The sequence below is a fragment of the Anabrus simplex genome, chromosome 1 (genome assembly GCF_040414725.1).
Source record: "Anabrus simplex isolate iqAnaSimp1 chromosome 1, ASM4041472v1, whole genome shotgun sequence".
Taxonomy (NCBI): Eukaryota; Metazoa; Arthropoda; class Insecta; order Orthoptera; family Tettigoniidae; genus Anabrus; species Anabrus simplex.
This window is the reverse complement of record NC_090265.1, coordinates 1,089,784,850-1,089,801,953: the sequence shown is the minus strand read 5'-3', so window position 1 is coordinate 1,089,801,953 and position 17,104 is coordinate 1,089,784,850.

Here is a 17,104-nt window from a genome sequence, read left to right as displayed (position 1 = left end):
AGTGTACTTCCTTATTGTTTCAAATACTTGGTGGAGTTTGAAGATCATCCAACTTCCCTCAGAATCATTTTGATTATCGTCCTCGTCATCATTATAATCTAAAAACTGGGGTTTATCTTCACTATCCAGCCATACCGCTTCGTCTCCTGCATTCTCAATCAGTTCTTTGAATGTGATCATCTTTTCGTTAATACAAATTGTGCTAAGAGAGCACTTTACTTTTACAAATACCCCAGAATACCCCAGAGGAACTTGGAATCGATTTTATCGAAGAACTTATATTATATAAATACTTTTATTTCATAATGAGCCAAGAATAGTCCTCCGATAAGAAAAAAGCATTTTTTTTGAAAATATGATTTTGTACGGTATTAAGAATGATTTATGTAACTCGTAGTTGGAAGACTGCCAAGACTGCAGTCTTTGTTCAAGTTTCTGTAAATAACATCCGATGGTTCAGACTTATGAGTCCTAATGAACTCACACTATTTTTTCCGTGAAGGATCCCACCAATTTACCAACTCCTATTATTAATTTTATATGACGAAGCGTTAGAGAATGGATATATCTTTTACCGCTTACCGCCCTCCACACGTTTTGAGAGTGCATATCACAGAAAGTTGTATTAACGTATTAGGTTTTACAGTTATGATTCTCATAATGTCGAGTAGGCTATAGCCAACAGTATAGTGAGCGAATTTCAATTGAGCATAAATTTGCAATGGGTAAGTGGTTGTAAAATTCAGCATCAAAATACTTATTTACTGCTAAGTTACATCGAATACCTGATGTTATGAAAAGTATAGTCAACTTCATCATGTGCTGACCATTTTCATTGAATTTCTGCCGCATACAAAGTTTCATGTATGAGGCATTCGATCACGCATCCATTGACACGCATTACCATACATACATACCACTTAACAGTGAGTGTTGCGAAAGAAATGTTTCCATAGAAGCATCAATCCAGGTCAATGAACTTTAGAAGAGGATTGTTGTTAATAGGCATGCTACCTGTTGGCTCTATGCCTTGTGTAAGAGGCAAAATGCAGGGAATCTTTGCGTTTCGCCAAGCACTCTGTGCCCTCAGGGGAGAAATTCGACCGACCATGACTTTCTAATATTTATAACTACAGCCGTCCTTGACAGTGTAGTTATTATGCAGTTGCAGCAGTAATGCCATCTACTGGTTATAAGTGGCAGCAGAAGAGAGAGAAAGAACATACCTCACTTTTGGTCATTTTTCGGGGTTAGGACATTGTAGGCCGTCATATTTCGTTTTCTTCTTGCTCGGCGATATTAGGGCATCCGTAGTTAAGGGAGTCTTTCAGTTTCCCTAATTTCATAACTCCCTTTCTTTTCTTATTCTTCTCATGTTTCTTCTTCTTACTTCATGTGGTAGAATAACATTCACGGTATTCCCTGCCTGTTGTAAGAGGCGAAGCATTTTCACGCCTATCACGACCATTTCCTTTCTTTTGGCGATACCTCCATTCTTGGAAGTATCGGACCTCTTCCACTTTCGTTCAGACTAATGTTAATAGAGAATGGTTGTCTAGATGTATTTCATTTTTAACAATAATCACCAACACCACTCTTTCTCTTCTTCACCTTCACACTTCCTTTGATATTTCGATGATCACCTTCATTGGTTTCTTTATCAATATGGCTTGTTGAGCATGCTGTTTGATACCTTATAAATCAGATCATAATAACGACCATCTCTGCATGTTAAATCCTTACCATGACGACTGAATATTATTTCCATGTCAACGATCTTCTTCTTCCTGGCATTTTCCCAATTTTTTTTTGCTAGGGGCTTTACGTCGCGCCGACACAGATAGGTCTTACGGCGACGATGGGATAGGAAAGGCCTAGGAGTGGGAAGGAATCGGCCGTGGCCTTAATTAAGGTACAGTCCCAGCATTTGCCTGGTGTGAAAATGGGAAACCACGGAAAACCATCTTCAGGGCTGCCGATAGTGGGATTCGAACCTACTATCTCCCGGATGCAAGCTCACAGCCGCGCGCCTCTACGCGCACGGCCAACTCGCCCGGTATTTTCCCAATTACTAGGGGCCGGTAGTATGTGTGGACTAAGCCATGTTTTACGAACGGATGCCTTTCCTGACACCAACCCCATATAGATGTACGCGTTGAATGTTTCAGAGGAGGTTTCTAGTGTAATGTGTTGTAGTTGATGAACATGTGTGTTAATACAAATACCAAGCCCCCGAGCAAGAGTAATTAACCAGAACCGGCTAAAATCTTCAGCCCGGCCAGGAATCGAGCCCGGAACCCTCTGAAGCTAAGACCAATACGGTGACCATTCAGCCATAACTCTGGACATTTCCATGTGAACGAGGTTCGGTGTTAATTAACACTAGATGTTTACATTCGCTAACATATTTCTTAAAATATATGAGACGTACATGATTGGAAATTATAGTTTCTATACCTTTCCTTTTTACGGAGATATTCGAAAATTTATAAAAGATGAAAAAATGTGATTATCACTATTATTATTCCTCGCGCGGTAAAATCTTATAAAATATAAACGATGGGAAATTATAGTTTATACAACTTTTATCATGCATAGTTTTTCTATTAAGCTAAAAGGAGAAATTTGGCATTTCCTGTTTTCGTCCCCTTAATAATGCTACGCCACTGTGTGCTAATGAAAAGGCATACAGCCTAGTGCACAACTGAGCTATCTCTGAACTTAAATAGTGACTTCCGAGAAAATTTTCTCAGCCGTTTCACCATAATATTGCCACAAACAAACAAACAAACAAACAAACAAACAAACAAACAAACAAACAAACAAACAAACAAACAAACAAACAAACAAACAAACAAACAAACAAACAAACAAACAAACAAACAAACAAACAAACAAACAAAAAACAAACAAACAAACAAACAAACAGGCAGATAGACATAATAATGTTATTTGCTTTACGTCCCACTAACTACTTTTTAAGGTCTTCGGAGGGCAGATAGACAGACAAATAGACGACTTGTATTCAGAGAGCTAGACATTCATACAGACGACAGGTTGACAGACAGAGAGACGGTGAGATAGACACAAATTGAACTGAATCTGTTTTCGATACAGTATATACCGGATGGAACAGCTGCGCCTAATTTTACTTAAATATATGCAACCTTCTATGAAATTAGCATCTCTTACAACAATTATTTTATGTACGCTCAACCGCACAAAAATTGGCCAGTATAAAATAATCTTTAATTTTATACATTCACGGAACGCGAGGATATTCGTAAACTATGGATAACGGGTGGAGGAAGGGATGATACAGATGGCGCCATAAGTATTCGTATACCCCTGCTGATGAACGGTGTGTAGCAGTAAGTCCGCTGCTATACGATACTTATTGGGGATGCAGTAATATGACTGACTGTATTTTAAAACAATACATTCCTTCATTTTTATACGTACAAGATTTGAACAAAATGTGAATACAATCTATAGTATTAAAGAAATAACGTCAAGAACACAGAAAGCTATCGTGTCAAAAGTATTCGTACACGTACTATGTTTGTCGTGATCTAACTGAATGCAGGCTCTCTCCAGGTTTTCAATTCCCTGTTGGGTTTTCTTTCGCTTTAATGACAGCTTGAAGACCCCGTGACATTGATTTGACGAGTTTTTCGTTATCTCATTGGAAATAGAGGTCCATCTTCCTGCAAAGCCGTTTCCATGGTGATCTTGCTCGAAATTTGCCTTTCCCGCATCCTGGTCTCCAAAATGCCCTGTTCGATTGATGTCCAGGGGTTGAGAAGGGGTATGAAGCTGTTTTGGAACATTATGAAGCAGTCACAGTCTTGTATTCTGGACGGTATGCTTGGGATCATTGTCTTATTGGAACACGAAGTCATTTTGGAGGTTCATTTATTGGGTACTGGCAGTCAGATTTGTTTTCAAAATGACAATATATATCTTGTGATCCATTATACCGTCTATAATATGAAGCTCCCTTACTCCGGCAGCACTGATGTATCCCCAAACCAGCACATTTCCACTTCCGTGTTTCACTATGGAACACAGGTTTTTGGGCGCTAGCTGAGTATTCTTCTTCCGCCATACCATTTGTCGTCCATCTGGCCCAAATAAATTAAATTTAGTTTCATCGGAGAAAATAACTTTATTCCAAAACACGGATGGTGCGTCGATATATATTGTTTTACGAAAGCAAGGTGTTTCTTCCAATTCGCTTCAGAAACATGAAACGTTTTGCTAGCAACTCGACCATTGTACCCTTAGTGTTTAAAAGCGCGATGCACTGTTGTTTCAGATGTTGCAATACCTTAATTGGATAGCTCTACCACTATCTTTGGAGCATTTAAGTTTGGATCTTTATTAATCAGATCCACCACTTCACGCTTGTCTCTGGCAGTCAATTTGTATGCATGTCCACTTCTTGGCGAATTTTGCACAGAGTTTGTAGCACAGTACCGACCTATTAGAGAATGCACTGTCGATTGGGGTCTCACGAAGGGCGCTGAGGTCTCCCGTAAAATTATACACTGAATGTGGAGTCTAATAACAAGCTTCCGCTCTGTTTGGTTGGTTTTATTTCCATTACGTTCCATACTGTCACCACGCTTCAATCGCACATAAAAACACAGCTGCAGTTAACTTCGGACTGAACAACTGCATGTCGGACGAGTTTTCGCCGTATAGGAACTGTACTTATAACCGTGTTTTCAGAATGCTTTCATGTCTGTACGAATATTTATGACTCGATAGCTGTTTGTGTTTCTTGACATTATGTCTTTAATACTAGAGAATGTGTGCACAATTTGTTCAAATCTTAGATGAATAAAAATAGAAAAATATATTGTTTTGTAATACCATCAGTCCTATTACTCTAGCCCCAACAAGCATCGTACAGCAGCTGACTCAATGTTACACACCGTTGATCAGCACAGGTGTACGAATACTTATGGCATTAACTGTACCTGTAATCCTACCACCTGTTAAAAATTAAATAACTGGAAAGGAGGTTCAAACGTAGCAATCACATTTCTATTTTGAGTATTGAATAGGTTGAACCTCCTTTCCAGTTATTTAATTTTTAACATCCATAATTTCAATACGGAACAATGAAATTTTTATCTTTAAATCCTACCACCTGCTCAATATGTTCATCCTGTTTCAAATAAGAAGCTTTCAAAATAAACGCTTTCCCGTACAGTGCAAAACCCGTACAAGAGGCAGTAAGTAAGGTCGATCTTGAAAACATTTTGCTATTTTCTGTAGAGTGGAGTCCAATTCACTAATAATTAATACAATATATTCTATAGTGTATAAGCTATATCCACCCTACGACAATTCCTTGTATGATTTACACTGAATACCATTTTCGTTTGAGAGAAATGGGGCGGTCGCACCATCATAGACGACGCGATAGATTGCGACCAATTACAGACATTTAAATTCGTCATCATTCTGTACTCTCGTCACATCACAATTGATACAAAATGCTTTCTTTCAAATTACAGTATAAACTATGGAACGTAAATGTTATATATCAGACGTGAGAATTTACACCATTTACGTACTACGGCTGGAAAATTCAATAAAGGTAAAAAAATCCTAATCTTAAGGCTGTCATGCAGGATAAATTTTTCGAAGTGAGAGTTTCGGTCTCGTGGTGAATACAAAGTTAAAAGGCACAAATCTGTACGTCTGAAGTAGGCGCGTCGAATTTTTCAAAGCAAGCAATCGACTCGTCACAATAGTGAGGATTCGAACTCTGCTTCAGTTAACATTTTCTACTGGTGTAGGCATCCTTTATGAAGATTTGGCTTTTCTAAAGTCTCAAATATCCTTATAACGTAGGTAGGGTGTAGGGAATGGCAAGCAGACACCATCTCCCTAGTACCGTGCCGTCGTCTTGTTCCAAGTTCAGATCCAAGCCCTGAGGTTGCCTTCCAGTGTTACACCCTATGAACAAAGCACCTATAATAAGTCTTACACCATCTCCCTAGTCCTATTAATTCAACAGGTATCCGCTATCTTGTTCAAAATTCAAAGTTCAGCTCCAAGCCCCTGAGAGTACCTTCCAACTTCACGTCCCTATGAATAAAGCATATTTATTAATTCTTAAACCATCTCCCTAGTCCTGTTAGTAGAAACTGTAGTCGCTATCAGGTTCAAGATCGTGTCTCAGCAAATACTTCCAAGTCCAATCAACTTGTTCGTGCATACAATTTTTTGCTGAAATGCACATACTGTCACGACCTTACTTTAGCTGCATTCTCACTCAGTATTCAATTAATGTATTTTGAATTAACAGTTCACACTTAGTCTTCAGTGAAAGAAAACCTCGCCATCGATTTGTTCTTCTTATACACTTAAGCTGTATAGTTCTGAATCCAAGTAAGCTCCAAGCTCGAAACCCCGAGCTGGCAACTTTTGTTTTTGTTTACTCAGAATTAGATGTTGGAATTTTCGGAGTTAGATATTTGAATAGCACTTCAGTTTTGAGTCCGAGCGAGCTTCAGCTTCTAATCCTTGTCGGGGTGGGGATTTTTAATTTCCCGAAGCCCAAACGTTAGGTGTTTTGAATTAAACAATAGCACTGCAGCTTGTGTGTACAAGTGAGTTGCAAGTTCGAATCCCAGTTCGATCTTGATTCTTTAATTTCTCGTAGCACTAAAGCCTGATGTTTCAACTAAACGCACACGCTTTTAACGTATAGTCATGCTTGCTTGCTGCCCACATAGAGGAGCCACGGGTCCGATTCCTAGTCAGGTTGGCGATTTTTTAAATTTCTTGTAGCTTGAAGATTGGGTGTTGTGAACACTCGCTTTCAATGCGCAGTCACTTACTTAGCATGGTACTCAGCAGTGCAAAGGGAAGAGTCATGGGCTGTACCTGAATTAAGACCACGGCCGCTTCCTTCCCAGTCCTAGCCCTTTCATATCCCAACGTCGCCATAAGACCTGTCTGTGTCGATGCGACGTAAAGCCAATAGCATAAAAACAACAGCACAATAAAATGTTTGCAACAGTGTTTCACCGTTTGTGTAAAACGGGCTCGTTTACGGAAATGGGTAACCATGAATGGTGGGTGTACAAAATACGTACACAGAATATTTTTTCTGTTCCGAACACGAAGTTTTAATCCCTAAGTGATGTCAACAATATCGTGAGCTACTTTAAGTCTCTAGATTTCAAATCTGTAAGCACGAAATGTTAAAATCAAAAATTCAGTATTCCAAACACTGAAAACCAATGGAATACCAGGTCGTCGTCCCACAGCGCTGCAGTATACTACAAACGCAACATGGTCTTTACATACGGACAGACAAGTGGCAATGGGCAGAAGGTTACATGGCTGTACCGGGCAGAGTATCCCCGCCAACAACAACAGCACAACCGAGTTCGATAGCTGCAGTCGCTGAAGTGTGGCCAGTATCCAGTATTCGGGAGGTAGTGGGTTCGAACCCCACTGTAGGCAGCCCTGAAGGTAGATTTCCGTGGTTTCCCATTTTCACGCCAGGCAAATGTTGGAGCTGTACCTGAATTAAGACCACGGCCGCTTCCTTCCCAGTCCTAGCCCTTTCATATCCCAGCGTCGCCATAAGACCTATCTGTGTCGATGCGACATAAAGCCAACAGCATGATAAAATGTTTGCAACAGTGTTTCACCGTTTGTGTAAAACGGGCTCGTTTACGGAAATGGGTAACCATGAATGGTGGGTGTACAAAATACGTACACGGGCCTTGGAGGAACATGTGATATACACCGTGGAAGGTGACCCCCGTATCAACACCAGGCAGCTGGCCCTCTAACATTCGGTAAGCCAGACGACCGTGGATAATGTCTCATCTTGTCTAGTTAGGTTAAGCCTGGGATCGAATCTCTAGCCAGAGTGTAGGGAATGGCAACCGATTAGGTTAACGCCTCGTCAGCGTAAGGTTAAGCCTGCACACTTAGCTACGGCGTTGAGTTATGTCCGAGCTGGTGTCGAGGAGGGAAACCGGTTAGTTTAATGCGTGGTCAGCGAAAGATTAAACCTGCACTACTATCCAGGATGTAGGGAAGGGCAACTGGTTACGTTATAGCCTGGTCAGCGTGATACTAAGCCATTAACATCATGTAAGGTTAAGCCTGCACTTTTATCGAACTTAGGTCTGTAAGATTAACGCCCTTAGGCCTGGGATCGAGTACAGGATCTGTGAGGTTAAATCTGGACACGTAGCCAGCCTAACATCATGTGAGGTTAAGGGCGCAATCTTAGCTGGCTGCTCGCACCGCGCTGTGACGTCACCTACACGATCAGGCCTCGTCAAGCGGCCACCGGATACCAGATGCCGCAGAATTGTCCAAAATACACTAATTATTACCAATACTTCCACAGTTTACCTTCAACAATCTGAGATACTTAGCCGATCCGGTATCGCTGCCTCTCTCTGTTGGTGGCCCCGTTGTCGCTGTTACTGTATCGAATATGGTCCCGCCGTGGATCGTCATTCAACTGTCCGTTCTATGCCGTCATGCGGTTGGGTGGAAAAGGACTCGGTAACCCTTGAAAACAGTTCACCTAGTCTCACCACTCCTCGGTGGTTCAGGTGAAGTCCATCTCTGTTGAAGTCCCTATCGATCCAACTGTTGCCGTCTACAAAGAGTGATCTGGAACTTCCCGCCCCCGCTGAAGCTCGTCGTTCAACCTGCCAATTTTCTTCCATGATACGTTTGGTCTCCTTAGTATGCCACTAATAACAACATTTGACTTCGGGAACTTTTTCTTAGTCCCCATTATACATTCAGTCCGTTGCCTCTTAAACATTGTAACCGCAGACGGATTAACATTCTTTACCCGATACCTCCATTTTTTATTCGTCGTTGGGCAGCCTAGTTTGACGAAATGGAGTCGCTCAGCGGATACCTCAGGGTTTTCTTGTTGCAAGTAAGACATGTAATCTTACTGTAGAATTCGCTTTACGTGAGTTCAAGAGAATTCCAACTCACGGGTGACACCTATCGTTACTCAAGATATAATAATAATCATCGCCGACAACCTTATCAGAGTATCGACTTCGAGAGAACTTACCATAGTTAAATGAACACTTAATTACACGGTACCTTTTTTAGCCATTAATTAACTTACAAACTAGACAGTAATTAAAGAATTCATGACACCAGCAATTATAGAAAAATAACAAGATATTTATTAATAAAATATTAAGTTATTAAATTTCCATATTATGCGACGCATTATTTAAAATTGACTGAAAATAAGCGTGAGAATGAGTCAGCGCTGGCTCGCAAAATAAAATGAAAAATAATATTCAGTACTTTAAAATAATAAAATGATCAGTTCCTTTGTGAAGTAGAAATTCACTATTACACACTTACAATAGATCACTGGACACATTTGAGGTCCACCTCGCAATTGGAATGTAAGTATAACATCGACACAATTAACTCATTCCGATAGTTCACTTCCTTTAGTCTGATTATACCAGTCTCACTTGGATACCATATCCAACCGAAATGTATCTCAAATACACTAATAAGTTGAGTCTGAATAACTTGGAATACATTTAAGTAGTTATGAATAAATTAAAGGAAATCGAAAATAGTTCTAAGGAATCAAGATAATTTTTGAGTGAAATCCGAAGTCATGATTTTGTTGCATCGATCTCGTTGTGCATGGAAACTACTTACGAACTAAGGCATTCCTTCCTAATGCCAGTTAAATACGGCTCCTACTCTAGCTTTACCCTAGCTGTAATTCGTTAAAGAAATGTACGTTCAAACGGAGAATATTAATCGATCTAGCTATCTATCTAAATTCAACATAATCTTTGGCTGTCTTGCACATGTCCTTTTAGGTTCAATGTCCCTTTCTATAGTTATCTGCCAATAACATTCAACTACAATGCAAGCTACTTTTCTCTTATGCAGTTACTATGAAGCGCTATGCCGCGAGGTTTAGAAACATAATCTCATATACGTCGGTGTCGTAATGTATTTGGTTAACTACAGCTATTCAAAGTATCGTAGTATTCTAATGTTCATTATAAATCATCTACACTGACATACGATTACGTCACGAGCATACATCTATAATAGAAAATCCAGTTCGTACCTTGGCTTGTGTAGCTCCAGCGGTGTGGGCACTCATTACGCAAATAAATCATAAAATAAACTTGTAGTGTGGCATGACTTAACTCGCAGGTACACGATGGTCCTGCATCGCGTAAAACCATCTCATATCACTATATATGTATATAACTCGAAACTTTCATCCAATTACCATAATCATATTCTTATTACAACATCCATTTAATATTAACACCGTAGCCTCCATAATAAGATATCGCGTTCCCAACTTCACGACTACGTTAAAATACCACACAGTTACTTAATAATATTTAGAAGTCAGAGCTTCTCATAACCTACGGACGAGTTCAATGCCCTTTCTATGAACCAAACAATGCGTAATTCCATTTGTTTCTTTCTACACCGCGCACAACCATTCGTGACGTCAACTTTAAGCATTACTTCAATGAAATCTCTATAATCTCCCAGTATGTCATTTCAATCAGCTGTTTCACATTTCTCTTCAAACCTCACGCTTCCTACAAGTATTCTGGTCGATATAGCATAAACTATTGCTATATTACTAAATCGTAACTACGAACTTAATTATCTCACACATCGTTGGTAATCCTCACTTGCATTGCCATATTTATCGGTCTACAATTAGCCCATCGGCACATACCTAAGGTACATGTGTAGGCAAACCAAAAATTATGCAATAAAATATTATGAATGACTTAGCTCGCTCGTGGTTGTTCCTGGTCCAGCTGTTCCGTTCCCAATGGATGTAGTTGGGTCTTCGGTTCGGTCACGGGTCAGACATCTGGTACGTCATCCGCTCCTTCGTTCTGGAAATACTATCAGGTTTCCCGTTGCCTTCCTCCGTCATGGCTCGGTTGGATGGTTACCCGTCGCCTTCCTTGTAATTGTCTGGTCGTATGGTAAGACGAATTGTTCCCAGGTCGGTCCATCACGTGAATTTAGCACATCATCTTGATCATCTTCTTGTCAGTCTCAAAGTTGAAGATTATATTGCAGTATACAGCCATTTATGCTATTCTTCTCTGACGTCTTTAATCCTTAATTTTATTTATTTTTATTTTTCTCCGTAGCTCTTCGATGTATCTGCAATTTCGTATGTAACGACTTCAGTACGTCTATTTTCGTCTGAACTGCTTTTGAATCTAGACGAAAACTTATTCTTTATTCTTATCAATCGTTGAAATATTTCTTTCTTATGCGCGATTCCTTTGCATCTACTAAAGAATTATTCCGCTGTCGGTGATTGCGTCCGCTCTCGTTGTCGTGAAAATTCAAGATGTTTTTTAATAATAATGTTTTTTCTATTTTTTTTTGAAAACAATACTGTAGACCGTCCACTGTCCGTTTTACTCGAATACTTGACCATTCCATGACGTATATGGCCCTCTGAGTCAATATAACAGGTGACTATTCCTTGCTTGACATAGATTACATGGCCCATACCTTCGGTCGGCGCCATTTTGTAATCTGTCGTGGACGTGCGAACGGGCACAACATTAGTTCCTATGTGAAGAATTACTGCTTCCTCATTCCCGTCGCATTCGTCCTCTGTTTTCTTGTTCAATTGTTCCGTTCGAATTCCCGGCAAGCACATCACTTTCACTGACCTATTTCCCTGTCCTACATGCCATACGGTATAACCGCCTCTCACCACACAATTTACCGGTTTAATATTCTTCACAGATGAATGAGTGTCTACATTTCTAAAATACACTTCCTGTAACTTCCGTTTGGCTCCACAAAAATGAGATTTGCTTCATTTAGTTCGCGCTGAAGTTCTTCAATTTTTGCTTTGTCGCTTGTCACATTCCCATTTATGAAACACTTGCTACATGTCATCGTTTCCTTATCACTGTCCAGGGCCTGTACCTTTCTACACTTGAAATGATACCACATTCCTCACTTATCACACTTAAACATGATCTTAAGTTCCTCTTACATCCTATACACTTCACGTTCACCACCTCCTCTGAAGCTGCAGCTGCTTGAACAGGGCTCGGGTTAAACTCCAAGCCTCCTGTAACAAGTAAAGTATACTGCTAATAATAAGAGTTGGTGTGTGATAGGGATGGGCCACTCGATCGCCTGCTCGAGCAGGCTCGAGTGCTGACGTCACGAACTGGTGTTTCGAGCGTGGTCGAGCCAGATCGAGCGACACGGAATTCCCTCCTGACGTAGGCTTGCATGTGCGCTAAGCAGGAGTGTGTGATAAGGCTCGAGCCACAATTCCGTCTGCACTCATTCACGTTGATATTCACCTTCCGGCACTACGCGTAGAGTAGAAGTAGAGTCATTAGTGATAGCGTCCATTCTACAGAAATACATACGTATCGTAAGTCATAGTGGACGCATCAGTTTATTAAATCCATATATGCCCAGAATTACTTTTTTTATCAAATGGAAGTGACTGCTCAACTTGGCGATGAGCTCTGCATAGTGATAGTATTTGTGTGGTTTTCCTTTCGTTACTTGGTCGCTACTTCCATTTTTGGTTCTTCTGAACATTGTATGTATCATTTTAATAATATATTCTGTTCAGTTTTATTATAATGCTATATTTACTATTTCTCCTACATAATAAAAAAATGTGAACAGACCTAAAGTCCTGCGTCCGATATAATATAACTGGGTTTTTTGCTATTGGTTTTACGTCGCACCGACACAGATAGGTGTTATGGCGACGATGGGATAGGAAAGGTGTTAGGAGTGGGAAGGAATCGGCCGTAGCCTTAATTAAGCTACAGCCCCAGCATTTGCGTGGTGTGAAAATGGGAATCCACGGAAAACCACTTCAAGGATGGCTGAGGTGGGAATCGAACCCACCTCCAGAGGCTGAGTGGACCCCGTTCCAGCCCTCGCACCACTTTTCAAATCGCGTGGCAGAGCCAGGAATCGAACCCGGACCTCCGGGGGTGGAGGCTAATCACGCTAACCACTACTCCACAGAGGCGGACTTACTTACATATTACGCCGTATCATTTCTCAGGCGATGATATTACTCTAGAATAACAACCATATAATCCATATACTCCTATGTTGTGTAAGGGATTCAATGTATTCCGTTAATAAAGTTAAGGCGTTATCATTATAAATATTATTTTCATGGTACGAAATGTAACAAGCTATTTCTGAAATTGCCGGGTGAGGATATAGTTTGTTCAGTTGTGTTCCTGTACACACACTGGTTTCATTTCATTAGTATTAAAAGAGCAAAGAAGATTGCCACTCATCTGATTTAGTACAAGGTAATCACTCATAGATGGCAGGCCATACTCCTGCTCGAGTACTGCCAGTACCTACTAATACAACAGGCCTCACAGCACGGCTGATGACGTCACAAGGATAGGCAGTCACTCCTGAAGCGCGCAACGGCACTTCAGTGGTTGTTGAACGGATGAGAACTTGTGAGCTTTACAAAACGTTTTCAAAAGATGCTCTTGCAGGGTATTAAAGCACATTCAGTTGTACCGAGACCAATTAAAGCAGAAGAAAGGCGGAGAGATGGCGCACTCCGTTTTCTGGAAATTTCGTAAAAGTTCAGATTGATAGTAAATAACAATAAGGGGTTTTAATTTGATTGTTACCATTTTTTAGTTAATAATAATTTTATGACCCTTGGTGATTAGTAATTAACCTACTCATGAAGTATCAGTTAACATTTTACTGGAAAATAAAATAATTATATTAATTAATAATCAAGGTCTTTCGTATATACTACTAATTATAAGCCAAAGTAAACTGGAATTTCGTCCCATTTAAGACTCTTTAACGTGCCGGAAACCTCCCTTTATTTCTTATTTAGAATATTTTATTTTTACTATTTTGGTAAATATTTCTGTCTTAGTGCTGACTTAGAAACAAATCGGATATTATACATAATGGAAATAATTAGTTACAAATGAAAAATGGAATACAAAGGAGGGAATGATTCACAGAGGATGAAGAAATTATGCTGGAATTCATAACAGGAAATACAACAATTTAACAATAATAACATAGTTTTAGTTAAATAACTTAATTCTTCTGTACAAACATTACATCAATACACATTTCTGAACTGTTAATTCTTAATCAAGGGAATTTTCTCACAGAAACTTGTTTAAACTCATTTGTTTATTTAGATGAAATTAAATCCTGTAAATTTTCAATGTTTAATAATAATATAATAATTCCACAAACATTACTGAAAATCCACTGAAATTTTCCTTAAGTCTTCCAGTGAAATAATCTGACATTTGTCCTAGATGTTCCGTATTTCTTTTCTCCATTAGTGGCAAGATGCAGTAATTAACTTAATTTTTTACTTTTCAAGTAATACCCTGTCAATCACATTCCGTTAATGTAAAAGCTCTCTTTCTCTCCAACACACTGGTTTAAACATATTTTGCTCAAATTGCAAGAAAAGTGTTAAATATGTTTTTATGGAAGACAATTTAACTTAGAAACTGGCATAACATAGGAAAAATTTTCAGCAAAAGAAATCTAAAAATTCCAACAAGTGCATATTTTGCACAAATTGCAAGAAAGATGTTAAATCTTTTTTTTTTTGTGGAAGACAAATTAGGCTGGCTAACAAAGAAAATAGCATAATATGGAAAAAAATTCTTAGCATAAGAAATTTAAAATTTTGCTCAGATTACAAGAAAATTTTTAAATATGTTTTGTTGAAGACAAATTAACTTAGAGACTAGCATACAATTAGGATGATGGAAGTAAAGCCTTTTATGGCAATAGAGTAACCTTGAAACAGTGAATCAACAACAATACACTCAGAATATGAGTACATGGGCTTAATAATATCACAAAATTAGAGCCCAGAAATGCCTGATTAAATTCAGATTACATGGAAGTACTGATACTAAATTATGTACTCTCAAACTCAACATGTCAAAAATTAAAAGTATCTATTTGAAAATATTTTAACTTGGCTATAAAGTACCACTGGCCATTTAGATAATGTTTGAAAAATATTTTTTCATTGTCAATAGAAATATGCAAAGGTTTGGAGTATATTTTTTTAAGAAATAATTTACAGCATACATGGTAATATAATCATGCATCCAAACCATAGTCTCTGCAAGATATTAATTCTTAAAATTACAGGACACATTTAAAAGGGTATGCAAGCACCTAATATTTTACAAGGAAACTCATTAATGAAACTGTGCAAAGATTTAGGTTCATTAAAAACATGATGTGATTTAATTTCAATTTCAACCTTGGCATAGAGCTCGAAAGTGAACTACTAAGTTTTTCACTAAGGCAGTACTTTAAAATTTAAAGATTTTTTCTCCTTTACAGGAACACATACATCTTCTGGTTCTGTTGCCATTCTGATAGGAATGAACACTTTATATTAATTGAAGAATACTTTGAAAATATGACACTTTTTGAATTACACTACACTGCATTTATGAAAATATCTGAACCAGTTTATCACTGACTAAAGGGTGGAATATGACAACATAATAGCCAAGTTTACAGGGTATGCCTACATTATAACATTTCATCCTCTTACTGTAGAACCACTCTATTACAAGACAATTTAGTACCCTTAACCTATGAGACTGTTAAGCTTCCTCCTCTTTGTATGTATGCAACTCTGGACATTATTAAGTTTCTTAACATAATTATTAAGGAATATGTTACATCCTGTTTTTACAATGTAAGAGAGAATTTTTTCATGAGTATGGTCATCTTGAGTACATGGCAACTCCACAAGAAGTACACCTTCTTTTCTAATCACAGACATTGCCAATGTTACAACTAAATTTTGCTGTGATGGGTGCTTCATAAACAAGTATTCATACTTCTCAGATACCAAGGTTTTGACAGTCAAGTAAGTGAAAATAATGGCACTAACAACTTCTGGGTTGGGACAATGCAGCCCCCCCCTGTCAACACTTTTTATAAGCTCACAATTACCTTGATCATCTGTTAATGATAACGTTCTATCCAAAACGAGTGATGTTTTACAAATTTCACACTTCAATCTTCGAAGAACTGCTCTTACACAATATCCTGACAAATATGTGATAACAGGCAAATATTCCTGAATGGATAAAAGCTGGTCTTCACTGACATCTACACAGTAAAGGTCAACATCTGGGGGACTAGCCTCAAAGTCATCCAGTTTGAGATCACATTCAAATGAATCCAGGTCCAGATCAATTTCACCAAAAGCATTAGATGCAATTTTCAATGACAATAGAGTTTGAATTCTTATCTTTGATTCAATTTCAAATACTTGCCGCAGAGATATTAGGTACTGAGATCCAGCCATTGTTCTGTACTTACCAAATCGTACTTCAAGTGCATCTGTTTGAATTTTACCTGGCAAAAGGTATTTGAAATTCAGCTCTTGAGTATAGTATTTAGTGATTTCTAAAAGGGCATGAGTAGTATGTGATATGGCTAGATGTGTTTCATTTGACAGAGCACTTGCACGGTTTGGTAAATTTTTCCAGAAATCTAACCAACACAAGAAACGTTCCAGAAATATGAAATTTTCATCACTTGGATTTGACAATGGTTTTTGACAGATATCCTTAAAACGAATATCTCTACCAGGTGATCCTACATTTACAATTCTCCACCATGTACAAATTAATTTAATGAAAGTGGCAGTTGCCTTAAAATTTACAATTCTGTTGCTTTCTCCAAGAGCTTCCAGCCCCTGAATAGTCATTTCATTGAAAACATTCAGTACAAGTTTTTACATTTTGACGTTCAAGATTGGTACTAAATAGTGACTTCAAGTTCAGCCTGTTGGCATATTTTACAATCTAAGTACTCTCAATGTCATGAAGTGTCTTAATGGCTGAGAATTTGGCCACTGCTAACTCAGTGTCTTGTGGAAATGTCTCAAATGAGGGATACATTATCGACTGATCAACATCATTTTGGTTAAGCCAATTGTTTCTAATACATTTGAGAATGTGAACAGAATCTAACACATAGAAAAGAGGCTTGTTGTCAT